Consider the following 20,088-nt stretch of genomic DNA (forward strand, 5'->3'; position numbering starts at 1 on the left):
TCTAAATGAGAAGAGACTTCCATCAAGTCCTCCTTCCATAATATATGCCACCTTCCCCTGCAGCTCACTACGCCAGGCACAAGCATGAGAGGATCCAAGACTTTTAGAAGAAGCAACTTAGTCACTCCCACTCAGTGCCCACACTTAACTCAGAGCTGGAAGTCCTGAATTTTCACCAGTTCAACCAGACCAGTTCTTGCCCTGCACTACACTAGAAAGTGACAGTACAGCCCACCTCTGTGTTCTGTTGGAGCTCAACGAGCACCCCATGAACCACAGCTCCTGGCTTTATCCAAGGTTTCTGTGCTTGAGTATGTATGATGATTTCTAGGCTATTCATGAAGGAGCTTGAACGCCCTTCTCAGAGTCACTGGAATATATAGTTTTGTCCTGTTGGACGTTGCTGCCAGGGTTGTTTAGGATCTCAATGGTAAGAATGTTTTTTTCCTCTGATGTACTTTGTTTATCTCTGTGCTTTCAGCACTGGCATTATTTATTGGCAATGATTTCCACTTCTATAATTCTCCTTTGAATGGTCATTTGCTTTGCTGGACAACATTTAAGGCATGAGATCAGTGACTTTTCTCATGGCCCATAAAATAAGAAAAACCTGCAGTAATGCCATTTTTTACTTTATTTCTTCCTGATGGAAATCCATATTTGGAAAAGGTGGCCAGACTCAGAATTCATTGGCAGGCACTGGGGAACTTACATAGTATGAAATCAAACTGTAAAATATTTTTATTAGTAGGTGTGAACATTTTCAAAGAATCCTTGTGATCAGCAGAGTCTTCCAGGTTAGGTAAATAATCCCAAAATGTACAAATAAAGTAATTTTATGGATATTTGAGGTTGCCTGGTTAGACAGCTACAGTTATTATATGAGCTGTTACACCCAATGGGAATTTTTCTATGACTTTATTGATTTAGCTTATCTTGCAGAACTGGAGTATTTATAATGTTTTGCAGATACTCAGATGCAGCGGAATTCAAGCATGAAACTAAACAGCTTCTCAGATATTATCTATTCAGCCATCTGCTTGACAGACAATGGATAACCTTCTAGATTCACGGAGCTGCATCTGCCTTTTAATCCAGGTAAGCGGTAAGTAGCCAGCGTGGGCTTTCTGAAGTGGGGAACCTCAAGGTCAAAGGAGCATCCACACTCATAGTAAAAAATGCAGTTTACAAAATCTTCCTAGAAAGGGAATTCGAAGCACAGCCTTTTGCATTGCAAACCAGTCTTTAAGGCAGGCATGTCCAACCCGCAGCCTCCTGGCTGCATGCAGCCCAGCCCAGCTCACAGTGCAGCTGCTCTTGCCCAGCCCTGGGCATGCTCCTATTTCTCACTGCAACCAAACGTGTGTGTGATCAGCACTGTCTGGGCTGAAACCAGGACACAGGGAGGGCACAATGCAGTGCTAAGTCAAGTTATGGCAAAACGTTGTCCTAAACACAGTCCTGTGGACAGTGACAAATATGTAGCCTTGCTTTCTGTTTTAATACAGGAATTTGAGATTAAGTTTCAAGATTGAAGAAAAAAAAAAAAAAAAGAAATTGATTTATGTTTGTGATTCCATTTTCAGTCCAAGTAAATGCGTTACCTGCAACCAGACCTTAATAAGCTCTTTCTTAGCAGAGGAAGATATCCCTTGCTTCACAATCATGCCTTATTCTTGTCATTGCTTTTTGTCAGTATGTGCATTTGTGAACAACTTTTGCCAGTTATGAAGCACAGAAGAGTAAAACTCCATCAAAAATCACCATTGAACACCTTGAGAGTTCTATGTGAATGGCATCTGCTGCCACTGAACCAGACTGACGCATTCACCAAAACAAGGTCAAACAGCCTGTTCTATGTTTTTCTTTTTCTTCCTTTTTAATGTTTTATTAAAAACATTAGACATTAAAGTGTTTTCTTATATAATAACTAGAGTATGTATTTTATGAGGGTTGCTCTGAAAATAATGCCTCCCACTTTATTAATTTGACCCACAACATCAGAGGTGGACGTTGGTCAGGTGACAGTAGAGGCTGAATCTTCCCATCAGTGTTTCATTCCGTTTTGCTGCCTTGTAACAGAAGGTCAGTCTGTCAGAATGGTGTCTGACTCTGACCTGTGGATGAAGCAAAGGGGAGAACTGAATTCCTCCTTGTGGAAAAAATGTCACCCACTGGCATTCATTGACTCTTGCTGAATGTTTATGGAGACCAAACAGTGGATGTGAGCATAGTGAGCTGTTGAATGGTGCTTTGCAGCAGGGGCAACAGTGAGTCACCTCTGCTGGTATAGATTTTTGTGGGCACAAAATGCAGGCTCTTGTTCATATCCAGCAAAAATGCACAGCAAATGGTGGTGATGATGTTTTGTCAGTGAGAATTTGCACTATCAAATGATGTTATTGTGCTCTTTTCATCAGTGGTAGTTTCCATGGAAATAAAGAGGAGGCATTACCTGTGGAGCAGCTAATGTATATGTAGCCCAGAACCATTCCTCTGCACTCAATACAGCCCAGGCAAGCCAAAAGGTTGGACAGCCATGCTCTAAGGCTTCTGCTCATCCAGCAGAGATTGCAGGGACTTCAGGTGATCTTCGCCTCCTACTGAACCAGAGTGAGTACTGAGCATCTCAGGAAGCTGCTTGATGGTGACCTGCTAAGAGAGAATTCTTTACTGAGGTTATCCAGCAAATAATTTAAATGGTGAATAAATACAACAAAATCATCATCTGCCTGTGGATAATTGGAGAGCAGAACAAGAGGCCAAAGTCAGATTATTCATCCAGCTCTGCTAGGATTTTTGGATGGGACCTGCTCATGATAGGCTTTGATCTAGAGCATCTAGTCTTTTGTTTCTATGAATGCCAGATTCACCCAGACATACACTGGCCGACTGCAAAGAATTAAAACTGTGCTCTTAAGCTAACCAGTGCATTCACATACATTCAGGTTATTGGTGAGATTTTTTTGTTTATGGACCGTAGAAGAAAATATATTCTAATATCAGAGCCATTGGCTATGTTAGTTGTTACAAACTGCACCTGGTGCAGAAATGGCAAAAGACAGATATACCAACTTGGCAATTGTAAATTTAAGCAACTGATTTCTTAAGTGTTGTAATGTAGTTCCTTGATGGGAAAAAAAACAAACAAACCAAAAACACAAGGTGACACAGAGTATGACTTCAACACATCTCATGCAGATACTATAGGAGCAGCTACATCAGTGTGAGAAGTAGGAAAGCAAAGCAGGACTGAAGTCAGTGAGTGTGGATGCTTTCACTATTGAGGTGTGCTCTGGAGACTGTAAATTGAATTACACAGATTTGGGCAGATTGAGCGATAGGCATATGCTAACAAGTATAGATGAAACACTGTAAAACTAAGTGTTTGGGTGCCGTTTAATAATCAGTGTAAAAGACAGGTCTGCACCTTCTGCCTTTGTGCCAGTGTCAGAATTCATTTGCTGGGTGGGATGGTCCCTGTGCCCTTTCCAGGACTTGATTCTGACTTCATGATTTATTCGGGTGGTGAAATTGTGTGTTTTTACTTTGTCTGCAAATTAGTTTTGACCCAAAGCCTGGAAACATCAGCAGAATAAAAACATCCTCGTTTGAGTGAGATTTGAATTGAAGCTCATAAGTAATTTGACTCAAACGACCAGACTTTGTGAGTACGCCCATGATTCAATTCCGTCCAAGCCCGGGTTTGGCATCAAGTGATGAGACTCCTGAAAAGAACATTCTGAGTCTTTTTAATACATCTTTTGGTATTATAATCTGAGCTGTGCATTTTCAATGCATTTCCTCTCAGCCCAGCTTGCAGTTTTGATTATTCTTATGGAAGAATACTGACTCTCATATCAATCACAAGACTGCAGAAGCTGGGCTTTGAGGAAGAATTCAGAACTTTCACTGCTAAGTCAAACCAAATATACATTTGATAGTAAAGGAATGTAATCAGAAATGCTGTGTCTACCAGAAATTGGTGTTAAAATTATTTTGACTCAAAATATCTTCTCTCAATAGGTAAAAGGGGAAAAGGTTTTATTCTGATATCATCAGGAGCAATACTGCACAACTTAGGATCTCCTGCCTTTGGCCTATGACTGTAAGTAACCATTATTTGTATCACTGCTATCATATAATCCATGTTTGTGTGGCTGTTATCTCTGTCATTGCGAAGTAAAAATGAAATAATGGTTTAATAGTGTCTTCTGTTATGGAGACCGTTTTATATTACTTACGGATTATGCTCATAATATTTTGCCTAAGACAAAAATAAGATTATTGTTCAAAAGAAGCTTTAGGGTGTCAAAGATGTTCACATTTAGAGGAATGGTCTAATTTGAGGCAGCAAATACTGGGAATTCTTGGGAAAAACAACAGACTAAATAAGATACGTTGTCAGATGACCAGAAAATAAGGATGCATTTCTGTACTGGGGAAAAAGAAGACTGCTTTCTTGATGTTAATATTAAAGAGTATGGAAAAAAAACTCTAGCACTGATATTCTTTTCTCCCCTCAAAACTTATTCAAATTCACCATAATATGGTGATAAATGGAAAGGTAAAAATCCATTTGGGCAACGAGGTGATCGACTTTAACGGCCGTTTCATTTGATTATTAGTTCCAGCATTTAAACAAAAAGAAATGTTTTCTCTTTGTCTGTTGTTTCCCCTAATGGCAGCAGTGGCTCATTTTGGTTTGGTTTGTTTTTGCCTTTTGTTGAATGGTGAGAAGAGGTTTCAAAGGTTGCGTTTTACATTAAAAACAAAGATTTTTCATTTGTTTATCTAATCTTCTCCTCACTTCCCTTCATTGCCATGAATTGGAAGGTGACAAATGACTTCATGAGGGGATGAGAAAAAGCTTCTGCAGTGACATTTAAATTGGAACCAAGGTTTGATGGCATGCAGATGATTTAAATACATGTCACCAATGCAAAACTATAACGGCAGATTTTAAAAATGCTTTTGCTTTCTTTATTGTCATTTTACATGCATCTGGAGAGTGCTGTGATCCAATGGAGCCATTGTAAATAAGCTGCAATAGTTGTCTTTCCAAGCTTTTCCTTTACTTGCATTCCTCAGTTGAGCTGTGTTGTGGGGACTACAAATAATGATGGAAAACTCAATGCTTACTATGCAGAGAGAATCAGCAGTGATAAAGTCACCTGGCAGTAAGCACTCCTGACCTGTTTTTAGGTTTACTGTTCAGCAGAGGGTCCTAGCATGTCAAATTCCTGTAATTCAGAACTCCTCACCACTAGCCAGCAAACACAATTCATCCTTTCTCTAAACATATGAAGGAGGCAGAGCCAGGATCACCATCACTGGAAGCAGGGAGATCATCTTCTGCATTCAGCACGTGCCTGATACACATGCTTAACACACACCCTTTGTAGTTCACAGGAAGATCTCCATCCTCCTCCAATAAGAAGTACACTGCCATCCCTCCTAAACCCAGGTGTGTGCTTTTCATTATCCTCTCTTTTTATCTATAGGAGTCAGTTGGGATTAAATTCAAACCTATAAACACCACTGACAATTGGGAAAGTGTGGGTCTCTACCTGATTGTGGTAGTTGTGCTGTTTGGTTTATTGGTGAAGCAGAGCTTCTTTGTTTGGGGGTACGACTGTGTTGGTGCAGTGATTCATTAACACCATAGCCAAAATCCAACCGTGTCATGCAGTGTGGGAGAAGACCTCCAAATCCAGGGTTATTGATGTTTAATTGGCATAAAGAAGCCCAGTTTCCTTTGTGCTGTTTTACAAGCTGGGCAACTTTGATTTCAGCAGATTCTCAGACCCCATTAACTAAACTCTATTAAATAAAGGCAGACCTAATGATTAAAATCTTTCGGTGCCATTCATGAACTGAGACATTTTAACAGTGAAAGATCTGCATAATTCCCATGAAACAACTGATGTGTAGATATCTGATATGGTGCTAAAGGAATAGATTAATGCTTTTTTATGTTTAGCTTCTTCCCTTTAGGGGAATGGGAGATGAAAGGGGAACTGGCAGTTGTGTACCACAAGAAACATATCTGCAATCCATGAAGCAACTTATTTGCTTTCTATCCCATGCTGACCTGCTTATGTTGTACATTGTGGCCTCTATTTGATATATATACAAGTATGGAGAGGAAAAAATCTTCATAATCTTTTTGTGAAGAGTTGGACTAAGGGGTAAATTTGCTGTTTGCATATGTCACAGTCTCATCTTTGCATCTTGCTGCCCTTCTCTCTCACCTTACACAAAGAGTCAGTGCCTGGATGAACAGTGATGGTTCCTCAGCACACCAGAACGGCATCAGCTTCTTTGTGGAGGGAGTATTCCTTCTTTTGTCTTGGCAGTAGAATACTTTTTTGTCTATATACGCATATGTACGTATTGAAGCTGAAACTTCCCTCTCATTAGCTCTATTCACATCTCTTTTACCTCTGTGCTTGGTATGAGAAAGCTTGTAAGCCACAGAATTATCTCTGTTTTAATTTTCCTTTATCTATATCATTCCTGAATGCAGTCATTGTTTGGGGTTTTTTAGTGCTTCTTATACTGTTAGCTCAATCTACACTCCAAAACAGTCCTTTCAAGTCTTTGTTGTTCCTCTGTCTAGTTACTATATTTCACAGCCCTTTTGTTTTTCTATTCCATCACTTTCATCATTCTTGCTGTTAGACCCCCAGTTGTGCTGCCCCTTCTTTGTACATCCCTCTCCTTGTCATCAGGCAGCCTTTTCTCTCCTCCATCAGATCCAGCTTCCACACATTCCCTCCAGCCATCCTTTCCATCTCTTTCCCTCTACCCAGGATCCCTCACCCCATCCAACACTCAACTATTATCTACATTCTGCCTTGGCTCATCTGTCTTTGCTGGAGGCTCTGCTGGGCACAGGCTCAATCTTATTTCAGATTATTAATGGGGCTGGGAACCCCTGGTGGGAGGCTGAATTCCACATTTCCAGCACTGCCTTGCAGAAGTACAGCATCACCGCTTGAAGGCTGCGTCTTCTCCCCACCATGATGACTTCAGACACCGAGTTCAGGCAAAAACAGCACAGCATAGCACATATGTGAGCGTAGAAGGTCTGCGTCTGTCCTTTCACAAGAGAGATTTATTGTGAAGATGGTTCCACTATTACATTACTGAGCCAACTGGAGCCAGCCATGGAAATCTGGGCCAAGGCTAAAGTGAAATGTGCCAGAACAGCATGAGAAAGGAGCATTAAATCTCTGGGCATCTGGGCACATGGATGGCAGGGGATGCAGCTCAGCCAGGGCTGAGCGGAGCAGCAGGTGTGCAGCTGTTTGGTGGGGCAGCACTGTGAGAGGAGTGCAAAGTGGGGTCTGGGGAGACAGAGATGGCTGCTGGAAGGAAGAGCCATTCTGTAGAGCTCCCAAGGGCTGCTCTGCTGCCCCTCTACTCTGTGGGGAACTGGCAAAGAGGGGCTGAGCAGTGTGATGGTGCCAGTCACCACTATTGCTGGGTTGGTGCCTTAGTGCCATGGCTCACTCGCTGCCTTAGCCCACCCTGGGGGCTCGAAAGGGAACAGAAAGAACCCAAGCAGGTGAGGGAGAAGTTACAGAGGGGCTCAGTTGCTCAGTTGCCTTGAATTCCTCCTGGAGCATCCCTGCCTGCTGCTAGAATATAATGGAAGATCTTGACCCAAGAATTTAACACAGTGAAGGACATTTCGGGGACAATTGCAAAGCATTCAGGAGAAGGATTCATGGAGCGGAGGACCAGGAGGGACTATTATCATCATCTAGTCTGACTTCCTGCATAATACAGCTCCGGAGACCTCAGCTAATAATTTCTGCATCAAGCCCATAACTTTTCTTTGAGTTATAGCATCAATTTTCAAGAGACATCCAGTCTTGATTTAGAGAGGATAAACTTTGGGTTCTTTTTATCTGTCTTCCAGCCTTGGGGGTGCACTGACATCTGGTTTTGAGCAAACATAAAGGCTCACTACCAGCTTATCACAAAGACTAAATTAAATTAAAGTGGAATTTTTCACAGTGACTTGTTCATCCACGATTTGGGGATTTGAGCTGCACACCCCCAAAATGTGAATCGTTTTGATAACATTCAATTAATTGATCAGATTAATGGTTTCACAAGGTTTCGTCTTTCCTGAAGATTTCCATCCCAGAGGAGCTGACCTGACAGGCCCCATAGCGATGCTTCATGTGCCCTTCCAAGGTGGGCTTTGGTCAGCTCTCGCTCCAAAGCATCCAGAGCCACAAATTAAAATGGCATAAATGAGACTGAATAAAACAGAGGTTAATAGATGCTGATGTGGGAGTAACTGGGGCTGTCAGGGAGCGATTAAGCTGCCGAATAATCTTCCACCTGGAGCTGTCAGGCCAGTGTCTAATGTTTCATTCAGAGAAGCAGCTCTACATTCCTGATGAGCAAATGACAGAGAAGATTTCAATTAGAACTGCTCTGCGCCTCAAATCCTGACATATCCTGATGGTTTACTTTCAGTCCTCCCGCTGTTCTCCAGGGGACACCAACCCATTAATAACACATTTTAAGATGCATATCAGGGGCACTCCTGTGGTTGATTAGCAGGTAGCCATCAGTGGGAAGGCGAGTGAACCTTTCTCGAGCTGAGAATTGGCTTCATTACAGGTAGTTGGATGGGACAGGAAAGAAGACTGAAACTGCTTATTTGTGGGAGCTGCTCCTGTGATTACATCCCTGGTGAGGACAGCAGGCATTGCACAAGGAGGAACCTGCAGTGCTGTTGATGCTTCACTAGCTCCAACCAAGGTACGACCTGCAGTACAAGTTCCCTTCACTTTTCACCTAGCTCAGAGAGAAATCAGAATAGTTCACCAACTCAACATGCATTTAGTGCAGAATGCCCTGAGTGGGAGGGGAGGGGTAAGGAAATCTGTTTAGGTGAAGGCAAAACATTTTTGCTTGACAAGTGTTTTCTTTTTTGCTTTGAATTTAACGTGAATTAAGAAATGGTTGAGTGCCACAAAAACAAAATGAAAGCTTTCATTTTGGGTCAAATGGGATATTGCTGTTGATTGAAGGTGCATTTTCGCTCCTTTTCTATCATTATAGTGGGGAAAAAAAACAAAAAAACAACAACAACAAAAAAAAAAGTTTCAGGTCAACACAGATCAACTCTGGTTTATTTTCCAAACGAACTAAAAAATCCATTACACTCACAGCTGTACTCGCAATATCTCTGCTGCTCTGCTCCTGAGGTCCCCTATGGAGCTGTCAGCAAAACACAAGATAGAAAACAGATTAAATTGCTTTTTTTGTTGTTTTGTTTTGTTTGTTCCTTGATCTGGTAGAGACAACTGTGAGCCACACCTCACAGCAGAGCTGAACCTCCCTCTGGATCCCATTTATGGGTTTTAGAACTGGCTTCATCCCCATCACTGTGGAGAAACCAACCATCCCAGGCAAGTCCAAGGTTTCATTCATGCTTTGGTGGGACAGGCTTGTGTTAGAAAAGACCATCAGTGTGCTTTCGAGTTGGCTGGGTTTGAGGAGAGCAACTTTTGATACAACTGATCAGGAATATGTATGAACATCACAAGTCCCAGATGGTGGGGGTGGGCGGGGAGAGCTTTCTTATGGGCTGGGGGGGTGTTGATTCCACTGGAGAGCAGCTGTAGCTGTAAACAGGTGATTTAGGATAGTAATTCAATTGAAATAAAGCCACTGCATCAGAGAGAGATCTCATACCTACTCATCTCCCCCTGCATTTCAGTCGCTCTTCTATATCTTCCTGCTCTCCCTTGTTTATACATGGGATATTTCAGGCTGCAGAAAAGTCAGAGAGCACTTTGCCAATTTGCGCCTTATGAAGTCTGGTTTCCTCATGCTAATATGTAGCAATAGACCACTGTTATCTGCTGCAAGGCACTGCTAGTGCTGTGCTCTGCAACAACAACAGCCTTGTGCTGCTCAGTCAGTCCCTCTGCTGCTGGCCAGGTGCCCCAGGACTCTGCAGCAGTGGCAGTGACTGATTGTCCCGTGAAGTCACAGCAAGTTGGGTGAAAATAATGTCCCCACTCTGTTGAACTTGAGAAAAATGGTTCTCAAGCTGTTTCGCTTCTCAGGGAGCAGCCCAGTGTGCCACTATCATGTTCCACTTGCCTCAGTGAAAATCAATGGGAAAGTGGGTGGAAAATGCTGCCAGGTGTGAGCCTTCAGATGAAGCCAGTTGGGGTTTACAGGGAGGATGTGAAAACAGCTTTATTTTTCCCTCCCCTTTGGGCTGTGACAACTGAGCCTGGCTGAGAACAGCCTTATTTACATCCATCTCTCTTTTCAGCACCCCTTGGTTCATCCTCATTTCCACTCCCTGCATGCAATAAATCTCAGCGAAGAGAAGTCAGCTCGTGTCTGGGGCTTTGCTTTCCTCCCGTTTGCACTTTGCAAAGGGACATGCAGGCAGCAACACCTCTGAGCTGGCTCTGAACCTCAGGAAATGTTGTCAGGAGGGAGCATCATTTTCTGACTCACTCTTTCCTCTTCACTGGGCTCCACAGGCTCCAGCGGGGATTTATTGCTTCGTTCTCTCCTTTATCCACCGGGCTTTACTTTAATGAGTGCTCGGAGGGCTGTTCCACATTACTGTGTTGTGCAAAGGGGCACAACCTCAGTTTGGGATTTAAGACCAGAGCTCCCCGCTGCAAGGCTTGTCCCTACCATAATGTTGTCTCTGTGGATAGCACTTATAAAAACCCACAAGGAAAGTTAATGTATTATTTTGCTGGCCTGCATTGGTGCTGTGCGTGTAGGACCAAAACTATTCTATGAGTTTCCAAGTTATGTCAGGTTGGGTTCATCAACAGAAAGTAAAATTTGGAGTGAGCATGCTCTGGAGTTTGTCTTGCACCTGCTGAGCCTAATCAAGTTATACAGCATGGGACAGAGATTTCCATTTGATCTACTTATCCAGAGCACAGAAAGAGGGAAGAAGTGGTCCAGGGTTTGGCTGACGTCTTGTAAATGCCTTTTGTCTACATCAGCATTTGAATGACAATAAATATAAAATAATTCTTGTGATAATTGCTAGGTTCTGGTATTTTTAGAAAACTATTTGTAGAAGCAGAGACAGAGCTGAGAACTTCTTTCCTATAGGCTCCTTGAGACTAAAATTTCTCACATGTTTTAGGAAACATCAGTAGGAAATGCACTGTAAGCTTTTTCTTCCCTGCCTCTCCTCTCACTTCTGCTCCTGGTACCTTTGCTTTGACCTTGGTGAGGGCTCCCATATTTTTAGTTTCTTGGGTCTATGATGCTTCCCGTCCTGCTTTTCTCATCTAGGGCTGCCCCTGCCCTATTGAGCTATGAGCTCTCAGGATGACATCCACCGTTCTCCTTTTGATATATGATGCAAGTCCAAAGCCAGACACATGGATGGAAATGGACAGTGCCTTGGCCATGAATATGCTGTTTTTTGAGGTACCCTGTTGTGTGTTCTCCCATGATGTGTTTACCTCTTGGAGAGTGAATGCATTTCCAGAGTCATCACATACTCACACAAGGGTCATCAAATGGCATCTGCTGCCTTCCCTGTACTGCGGCTCCTGTACCTATCTTTGAAGAAAGGTCTCAACTCCTACATGGAGAGGCTGTGGCTGAGAAGGGACCCAACACTTGTCCACTACAGCTCTGCTCAGGTTCTTGGGGCAATTTGCAAATCTTACTTTCATCCACTAGCATAGGAGAGAGGAAGGGGCCGTGGAGGCTGGGCTGACAGTCACCCAGTAAAGCCAGGGCTGGCTGCTCTGCAGTGCTACACAAGGGGGTCCTGGGCAGTAGTGTCCTACAGATAGATTGTCAGGAGCAAAAGCCCTGCAAAGAAGATATCAGCACTGTTTTTGAGTTTGCAGCTCCCTTACACACCCCACTGCGTGTCCCTGTGGATGGGCTCAGTCTTGGGGCGGACATGCTCATAACTCTGGGGAGGGAGTGAAGAGCTCGCAGGGGTTGTTCCTACCATCTGTGCCTGTGAGTGATGGCTGAGCTGTACCTGGGAGAGGAGCAGCTCATTAGGCATTAGGAGGGTTTGCTGTATCCCTGTCACTCTGCTTTGCTTTCTTTTTATGTGCGTGTCAGCAGCAGGAAAGCAGGATTTATGGCCACTGCACAGAGTTCCTAATGCCTGCCCATGCATAAGAGGTGTACAGTACAACACACAGCATCAGTGTAACAGAAGTTGTTCCACAGGCTGTAAGTGATGAAACTTCACTAAACAGAGCCTCCTTTTAATAAACTTGAGAATAAAGTGTGAGCAAGAAAGGAAGGAGAGGTGGGGGCAGGAGGGAAGGAGCAGAGGCAGCGAGCTTCTAGCATCATTAACTGGCAGGCTCTCTTTGACATGCAGGTCTCCACCAATGTGCTTGCTGGAAGTTTAGTGGTGGAGACAGCACACCTAATGGGATCTCAGGGGAGGCATCCTCTCGCCCATGGATAACAGGCTGCAAGACAAAGCTGTCGGCTAGCTCTGATTTACTGCTCTCTTGCAGCGGGGAGATAAAAGTTTGCACTTCTTGTAGCAGAGCAGGCAATGGGACTTCTTATGGCAACGCTACGTCAGAAATGAAAAATCTATGAGTGACTTCAACCCAGCAGGACAAGTAAGGGAGAGAAATGTGAGAACCTGGTGCTTTACATTTGAAACGTGCCTACTGCATCAAACTCATTTACGGAGAACTGCCTCCTCCTATAACTCCTTGGCTCAGTGCCTGCAGGAATGCCTTCCAAGTCAGGCTCATGGCAGGAAAATCCTGTAGAAAAGAAAAGATCATTCAGTCTCTGAATATTTATTTATTAGCAGATTTCCAAGTGACAGGTTTAGAGTTGGTTTTTACCCTCAATAGGACGCAGCAACGTGAGTGTTGAGATGAGGTTTTGCAGACTTCAATTTTATGTCCTGTTTTGTATTTCCCGTGCAGCCTCAGCCCAATCAGCCTCTCCTTGCTCCTCTCCCCTCCCCACCACGCAGCCATCAAGGCAGTTCGCAGCTGGCCGTGCTCTGGCAGAGATGTTCATTAGAGCCTGAGGGACAAATAGGAACGACAGTCACAGAGACAACAGAAGTAACTCAGGAAGAGTTACAGGCCTGCAAGCGTGGCTAACCATAACACAAGGTCATGGCTCTAAATACATTATAATCTCCAGGAGAAGCACCTTGCTTTTAATTTTGCTGATAGCAGTTGCTAACAGGGATGAAAGGCCACAAGCAGGGCCAGCCTGAGGGCATAGTATTTCTATAGGGCTTTGGCTGGGAGAGAGATGATTTTTTCTATGCAGTGTCAAGGGATGTACCCAGGGGATGTGGTGGTGCCTGAGAATTCACAGGCCATGGCAGTGTCCAGAAAGTCCCTGAGCTAAAAGGGAGGTGAGGCTGCAGGTGATACCCCTGGCAGTGTGCAGGGCTGGGTGAGCACTTGATCTCATCTTCTGCAATTCTTCCCGCATCCATAAACAAGTCTGAGAGGTAATATGACAAAATGGGAACCTAGAGGGGGAAAACAAGAAGCCAAAGGGGAGCATATGTCCTTCTATCCTCATATCTGCTCTTCCCCAGCAGCATGTTGTGGATGAAAAGCAGAGGATGTGTACAGTGGGGTGATGTCTCCTGGGGATGTCACTGAAGGAAATGTCTCTGGGCATGTCCTCAGGTCAGCTCCCTTGAGTTCATGTCTGGTGTCACTGCTCAGTGCTGCTGAGCCTACCCTCACCTCAGCCTGCCAGGATTTATTTGGCTTTTATTTCACTTTAGATAGGTGGCAAGAGATGTACAGGTGTACAGATGACTCTGGAGTGGAGTCAGTGTGCATAAGCAAGCAGGGAGAAGGGAGACATTCTTCTCTTTAAATGTCATCTCAAGTCTTTCTGGAGCTGCCTATTTATCGTCAGTCTATAGGTCCACAAGATGATGAGATGGATAAAATGGGATGATAAGCTTGAGCTGGAAGAGAAACTATCATCAGACCTGTTGATTTATTGCTCTTCTCAATTCAGGTGGATTTAGGGATGAAGGAAGGATAAATCTTCCTCCTACTTTTTTCTACTCTTAGGTAACCATTAGCGCTCCATGGACCGCGATTTTCATTTCCCATTGGCTTTGAATAACTCAGCCGGGGACTAAAACTGAAAGGTAATTTCAAGAGGCAAAAAGAGTTGGGAGAAGCCCAACATTTGTATTTAATTCTGACTTAAATTCTGGCCTTTTTTAGGACTTGCATTAAAGACAGACTGATGGGAATGCTGTTGTGGCAAGAGGAGAGGACAAGATTGCCCACTGGATGAGGAATTATGGAGCAGTCCTCAAGGAAACCCCAGCAATCAGACCGATCCAGCAGAGGTACAACTGGTATTGCATTCAGAATAAGGGCACTGGTTTTTACAACCATGTAGTCTCCTCCAACTATATTTATCTGAGGCTGCCTACACCAGCAGTGCTTAAGCCAAGAGGGTGCAGGAATGTTTGGGGTTCTCCCCACAAATTCCTGTTTTGTTTCCCTCCTTCAGTTTGAAATGGTGCTTATAGACAGAAGTACAACTAAGTGAAGACTGCTTAACTTGAAGGAAGCAAATGGCCCTATGTCTAGAATATCCCCCCTAATGGGTTAAAACCCTCTTTCTGGACTGCCATAGTTATCCTCTAGGATGGTTCCAACACTGCACTGTTCATCCTTCACCTCACCGTGTACTTTCAGGCCAGGCACACAAACACCACGGAATCACCTGTTCTTACAGGTGCTCTGGAGAGGGCACTAGAAATTAATATAGATCATCTTTTTCATAATGGTTACAGTGCATTTTAGAAAGTGCCACCAGTGTTTGGTGTCTCAGTTTGCTCCATGAAGTCGTGGTTGGGGCTGCTTTGCATCTACCTGCTGATTACTCCATTCTTTCCCTTCCCCCATTAGGAGAGAAAAAGATTAAATTCACATTAATTAAAAGCTAATTGATGACAAGATGACAATACTAATATAGAAGCTCGTGGTCCTGAGTAACAAGCTGCTACATATCACCAGTCCAATTTAATAAGACAGCATCAATGTTAGCCTAACTAGAGAAATGTTCTTGCTAACTGTGGGAAATAACTCAAAGGCTTGGCTTGGTTGTCAAAGGAGAATGGGATGAAACCCCACAGAACCCAGTGGGCACAACCCAACTTGTGCTCCCAAAAGCCCTGCACCAAAAGGCTGCCTTGGCACTGTGCACACCTGGCTGCACAAATGAAGCCAAATCTGTGCAAGGATGAGGGATGCTGTGCACAGGGCTGGGGCCTGGCTGGCTCTGTTGGGGCAGGGCCTGCTCAGAACCAGCCTGTCCTGAACACACCATGGGAGCCAGCCACATTTGTAGGCTCTGGCAGCACATTCATGCTGCTTTGCTGGCCTGAGCATTCAGCCCTCCCCCTGGGCAAGGACAGGCATAGCAGCAGTGCCCATGTTCTGTCAGAGCAGCTTTGCTTGAACTCTCTCAAGCCCTCAAGGGGAGGAAGCCTGTCTCACCAGCCAGCAGGGGATGGGATACCAAACCGCTGTGCTGCTGATGGCCTCACACCCCTCCTGCCTCCTCCATCAGCTCTGGGATCAGCACATGCTGTAGTAGTAGGGCACCCAGCCCCCGCATCACTGCCTTGAGATGAAGATCTGTTACCTGAAGGTAGCAGCTCTGAAGGGCTGTGATTAATTAATGGATTAATTGAAATCCATCCTTTTCTTTATATATATATATTTCTTGGTTTTGCTGTGAATCTCCATTCTTGGCTGATAATACTTCCAGCAGTTGGGAACTGGAATTGTGGAGCAGAGAAGGCTAAATATAATCCAAACCCATGAGGTCAGTTTGGATCATAAATCTGCCAAGCCATCATGGAATCACAGCATGGTTTAAGTAAGAAGGGACCTTCAGATCATTGAAACTAATCCCCTGCCATGGCCAGGGACATCTTCCATGACAGCTGTCTGCCCAGGGCTCCATCCAGACTGGTGCTGAGCACTGCCCAAGATGGAGCACCTGTAGCTTCCCTGGGCAACATACTGAGTCATCCAAGGAAGCAGAGAAGAAGAAACCTAAAGGAAGGTGCCAGCACAGCCCTGCAAATGAAATCAAAGGAGAAGACAGATTAAATGTGTTCTGTATAATGCAGGCTTGGTTTCATTCCAGTCCATTTTGTAAGCAAGATTTCATGTTTCCTCTGAGTCTGAAAATTAGAGCTTTATGGAGCTAGTCTGGGTGAGACTTGTGACTTTCTTCATGATTTTATTGTGCCAAAAATGATCATAAAACTGCAAGAACACCTTTTTCAGTAGGTCTGACTCTCTGTAGAAGGCGTATTAAAGTACATGTAATAATAGAGCTGTGCATCAGCTCTGCCCTGGGACCTGAGACGAGGCCTGTGCTGGGACAAAACAGACCCACAGAGCTGAGTTCTGCTGTGAATTGGGAACACAGAGGCCCTCGGCACTCTCTGCTTCATCTGATGAAAGGTATTCTGAGGGCAGCTATGCAGAATGAGGAGCACTGAGCACCAGCAGGCCCCCCTAAGGACAGATCTCTGCAGACAGACCAAGGGAGGAGCATCTCTCCTGCACTCAGTTGGCACAACAATGCTGGCTCCTACCAGGAAATGTGCTCTGACACACAGGAGAAGCAAGGTTTGAATGTTTTCTCCTTTGATTCCGGGGTTTTGTGACTCATTTCAGGAGCTGAGAGTGGATGGAAAGTGGGGTGCTGTGATTTTGCTGGTCCAGCTTCTGATGGCTTATTGGATTTATCACGTTCTGCTTTCATGGTAGAACTGCGTAAATGTCAAATAGTCATATATTATTTTATAAACATCCTTCAGAGACAAGATTGAAAGTGGCTTCAGAGCTGTTCCCTGAGGGATTTGGTCACTGTCTTACAGACAAGAAAAGAACTGCTGGGCTGGGACTTTGTCATGACCAGGCAGCACCCCTGGGACTCTCGCAAGCTGCTCTGATCTAATCCTCATGAAGCCTGACCCTTCCTTTCAAATGAAGCCTAATCCATCACCCCTTGATTGTGCAAAACATTACCCGCTGACAAATGTGGTGATAACAGTGCTAATAGAGGCCTGACGGATGGCTGGGGCTGGCACTGCAGCTGCAGCTCTCCTGCCCAGCAACTCCTACCTGAGCTTCAGCATCACTGTGAGCTTCCTGTTCACAATGGGACCTGGGAGAAGAGCAGTTTTCCTGGAGCTGCCCCATACAGCCCAGTATTTTGGCTGGTCTGTGCCATGCCCTGCCCTCCTGGGTCTGCTATGGGAAGGACTGCAGCCAGGTGGGGCTGCCTTTTGCTGCAGGGCACCAAGCTTTTTTGCTTTCATCCAATCCAGCACAAAGGCATAAGCTTTCCTATTAGCTTTTATTGTTATTGTTAGTATCTAAATCGTGCAAGAAAAAGCATTCACTGACCTACTCTGCAATAAACTATAAGTGGTTCTGAAGACCATGAAGATGGACAACTTCTTAAAAATGCAAGGCAGAAGCATTGCACGCTCTATTGGGTTTTTCATTAGGATTTTTCTCTCCCCCTGTCTATTTCTCACACCCACTGGATTATGAATTTACATGCATTGTAATGAGAATAACTACAATCATGATAGATAGGATTTTTTATATATTTTTTTTAATCTTTATGTAAAAAGCTATGGAACATAAGCCAGCTGTCAAAGTTTGAAGGAATCAGCCCCGTTTTGGTCATACAATTTCATATTTCCTGTGGTGGGGATGCAAAGTGAGTCTGGGCTGCAATCTAAATTCTGCAGGGAGTTGTGGTTGACAGAAATAAAGCATGTGTTGAGGGTGCCACGTGAGCTGAACATAAACATGAATTAAACTCTGCAACTGTGAAGGAACTGGGGCTGCTGCAGAACTGGTGCTCAAACCATAAATTTAAAGCCTAAGAGAATGGGTTGGAAGCTGGTTTAATTGCCACAATAAAGGGGTAACATGAAAATTATGGGTGTCAGAGCAGATTAAATGTACTTCAGGAATCAGAATACAACGTTGATACATGATAGATGGATGGCAGAAGCCTGAAAGATGCTATTATGTCAACATAGTTGTATAGAAAATATGGTTTAGTGGTTAAGAAGGGTGAGTGGAAGTCAGGGGCTCTTGCTAGGGCACAGCATCTCTTTGCATTGTGGTGTAACCTTGGGCTGAAGCTTCTTAGTTGGGTTTGTTGAGTGGGAGCATCTTGCTCAGTCCCTGGGTGCTGTGCAACCGTTTTGATAGGTCTGGGAATCAACCTGCCCTTTGGAACACATCATATGCTCATTAGAGCAGTCAGTGCTAACACACTTCTGTTGGCAATGGAGCACAGGCTGAGTGTCCCCACACAGCACTGAATGTAGATGTGAATGTGGGACAGCAGATAGCTCACCTAGCTTGGGGCACCTACACCTGCACTCAGTTCTTAGGCTCCTTTTGCAGTCAATAAGGAAAATATTCCCAGCCATTTCTGGACTGCAATTCATCTCGTTGCTTTTAGACCTAAGCATGGATACAAGAGGGGGAACTGCTAAGGAATGGCTGCATGGGTTTCCCCAGAGTGCACACCGGTAAGAATGGGAAGGCATACAGTGGAGGCATCAGTATTTACATGTGGGGCTATGCTGGTGTGGTGAGAAAACAGCAGATAGAGACTGCATTCAGCTGCATGTAAATGAGAGCAGGACAGTGCTTGCTCATATGGATCCTGCTCTGCTCACACTGTGAATGAATGAAAGAATTGCTCACGCAAGCACTGCATGCTGAAATCATTGCAAGAACTTCCTCAGTGCTGCAAAAGAGGTGCCATGACTGTGCGGCTCCTGCAGTCCATCTGTGGGTGAAGGATGGCTGTCAGCACTGTCTGCAGCGGCTGCGGTGCGGTGGCACTTAGTCGATAGGAGGTGACAAGGGCTCTCAGAAGGGATGGAGTGTCACCACGCTGGCAGGCAGAGGCAGACAAACGAGAGGCTTTGAGACAGAATGCGGTTGCCAGATTCATAGCAGTTTTTCTAATAAGGCTGTGGCCAACAGTAGGAGCACTAGGAAGGACTTGTGCCACACAAAAAAAAGCTTCCATGCTATCTCCCATTTCCAGAAGTGGGTCACTTTGGCCCAGCCATGATGAAGCAAAAAGAAAACAAATTCCCCTCCCAGCAAAAGAATCACAGAATGGCCTGGGTTGGAAGGGACCTCAAGGATCATGGAGATCCAACCCCCTGCCACAGGCAGGGCCACCAACCTCTACATTTAATACCAGTCCAGGCTGCCCAGGGTCCCATCCAACCTGGCCTTAAACACTTTCAGGGATGGATGGGGCATCCACAGCCTCTTTGGGCAGCCTTTTCCAGCACCTCACCACTCTCATGGGCTTTGCTATACAACTTTTTCTGGTATTTCCAAACCAAGGGCATCCAGAGGAAGATGCATTGCAGGCTGCTGGTTTTCATAGCCCCAATAGAGTAGCTCCTTCTGGCTGCAGCAGGTTGTTGAGTTATACAGGTTTGGATGCAGCTTAATTTCAGAATGGGTACGAATGGCACAAGAACAAGGTAGTGTCTACAGGCAGGCAAGGTCAGATGAGGAAAGATGTCATCCTGTGAGCAGGATTGCTCCCATGGTGTCATCAGACATCTCTGTGTCTGTGCTTCTGTGTGCAAAGGAACTACTTATGAAGGAGTTCTCATACAGTGTCTGCCAGTAGCATTTTGGAGAGCAAAACACACACACACACACACAAAAACCCTCCAACAATCTCAATTCCCACTATTAACTTTCTGAAACTGCAGGAAGTGGCATGTGTATCTCAGGAGATTCATGTGTACCTCAGGAGACACATGTACATCTCAGGAGACACATGCATTTCCTAGCTGTACAGCTCCCTTGGTGTCTATCCCCCTCTATTCTTTGTCTGTCTGCTCACTTCAATTTAGGGGAGATCTCTTTACCCTTGCCAACTCATTTTCTTCATTATTTATCCATTCCTGACTCCATTGCAGGCTGCCAGTGTTGCTCTGGAGTCACACTGCCTGTGGATTTCCTATATTCTTCA

At 44.6% G+C, this 20,088-nt stretch overlaps 1 long non-coding RNA gene across 4 annotated transcripts in view; it reads left to right on the top strand.

Moving 5' to 3' along the window:
* Positions 1 to 9,438, top strand: part of LOC107322885 — a 46,147-nt gene extending 36,709 nt beyond the window's left edge. For 3 of the 4 annotated variants that reach the window (XR_001559078.2, XR_004309409.1, XR_004309408.1), the window contains 6 exons: positions 970 to 1,098; positions 1,697 to 1,840; positions 2,421 to 2,613; positions 4,027 to 4,108; positions 8,647 to 8,787; positions 9,330 to 9,438. This is a non-coding gene — a long non-coding RNA (uncharacterized LOC107322885). Of the gene's footprint in view, positions 1 to 969; positions 1,099 to 1,696; positions 1,841 to 2,420; positions 2,614 to 4,026; positions 4,109 to 5,405; positions 5,468 to 8,646; positions 8,788 to 9,329 lie in introns of all 4 variants that reach the window. The other variant, XR_001559076.2, reaches the window with a different exon arrangement.
* The last annotated feature ends 10,650 nt before the right edge of the window (positions 9,439 to 20,088 follow it).

Source organism: Coturnix japonica, chromosome 20, assembly GCF_001577835.2.
Source record: "Coturnix japonica isolate 7356 chromosome 20, Coturnix japonica 2.1, whole genome shotgun sequence".
Classification (NCBI taxonomy): domain Eukaryota; kingdom Metazoa; phylum Chordata; class Aves; order Galliformes; family Phasianidae; genus Coturnix; species Coturnix japonica.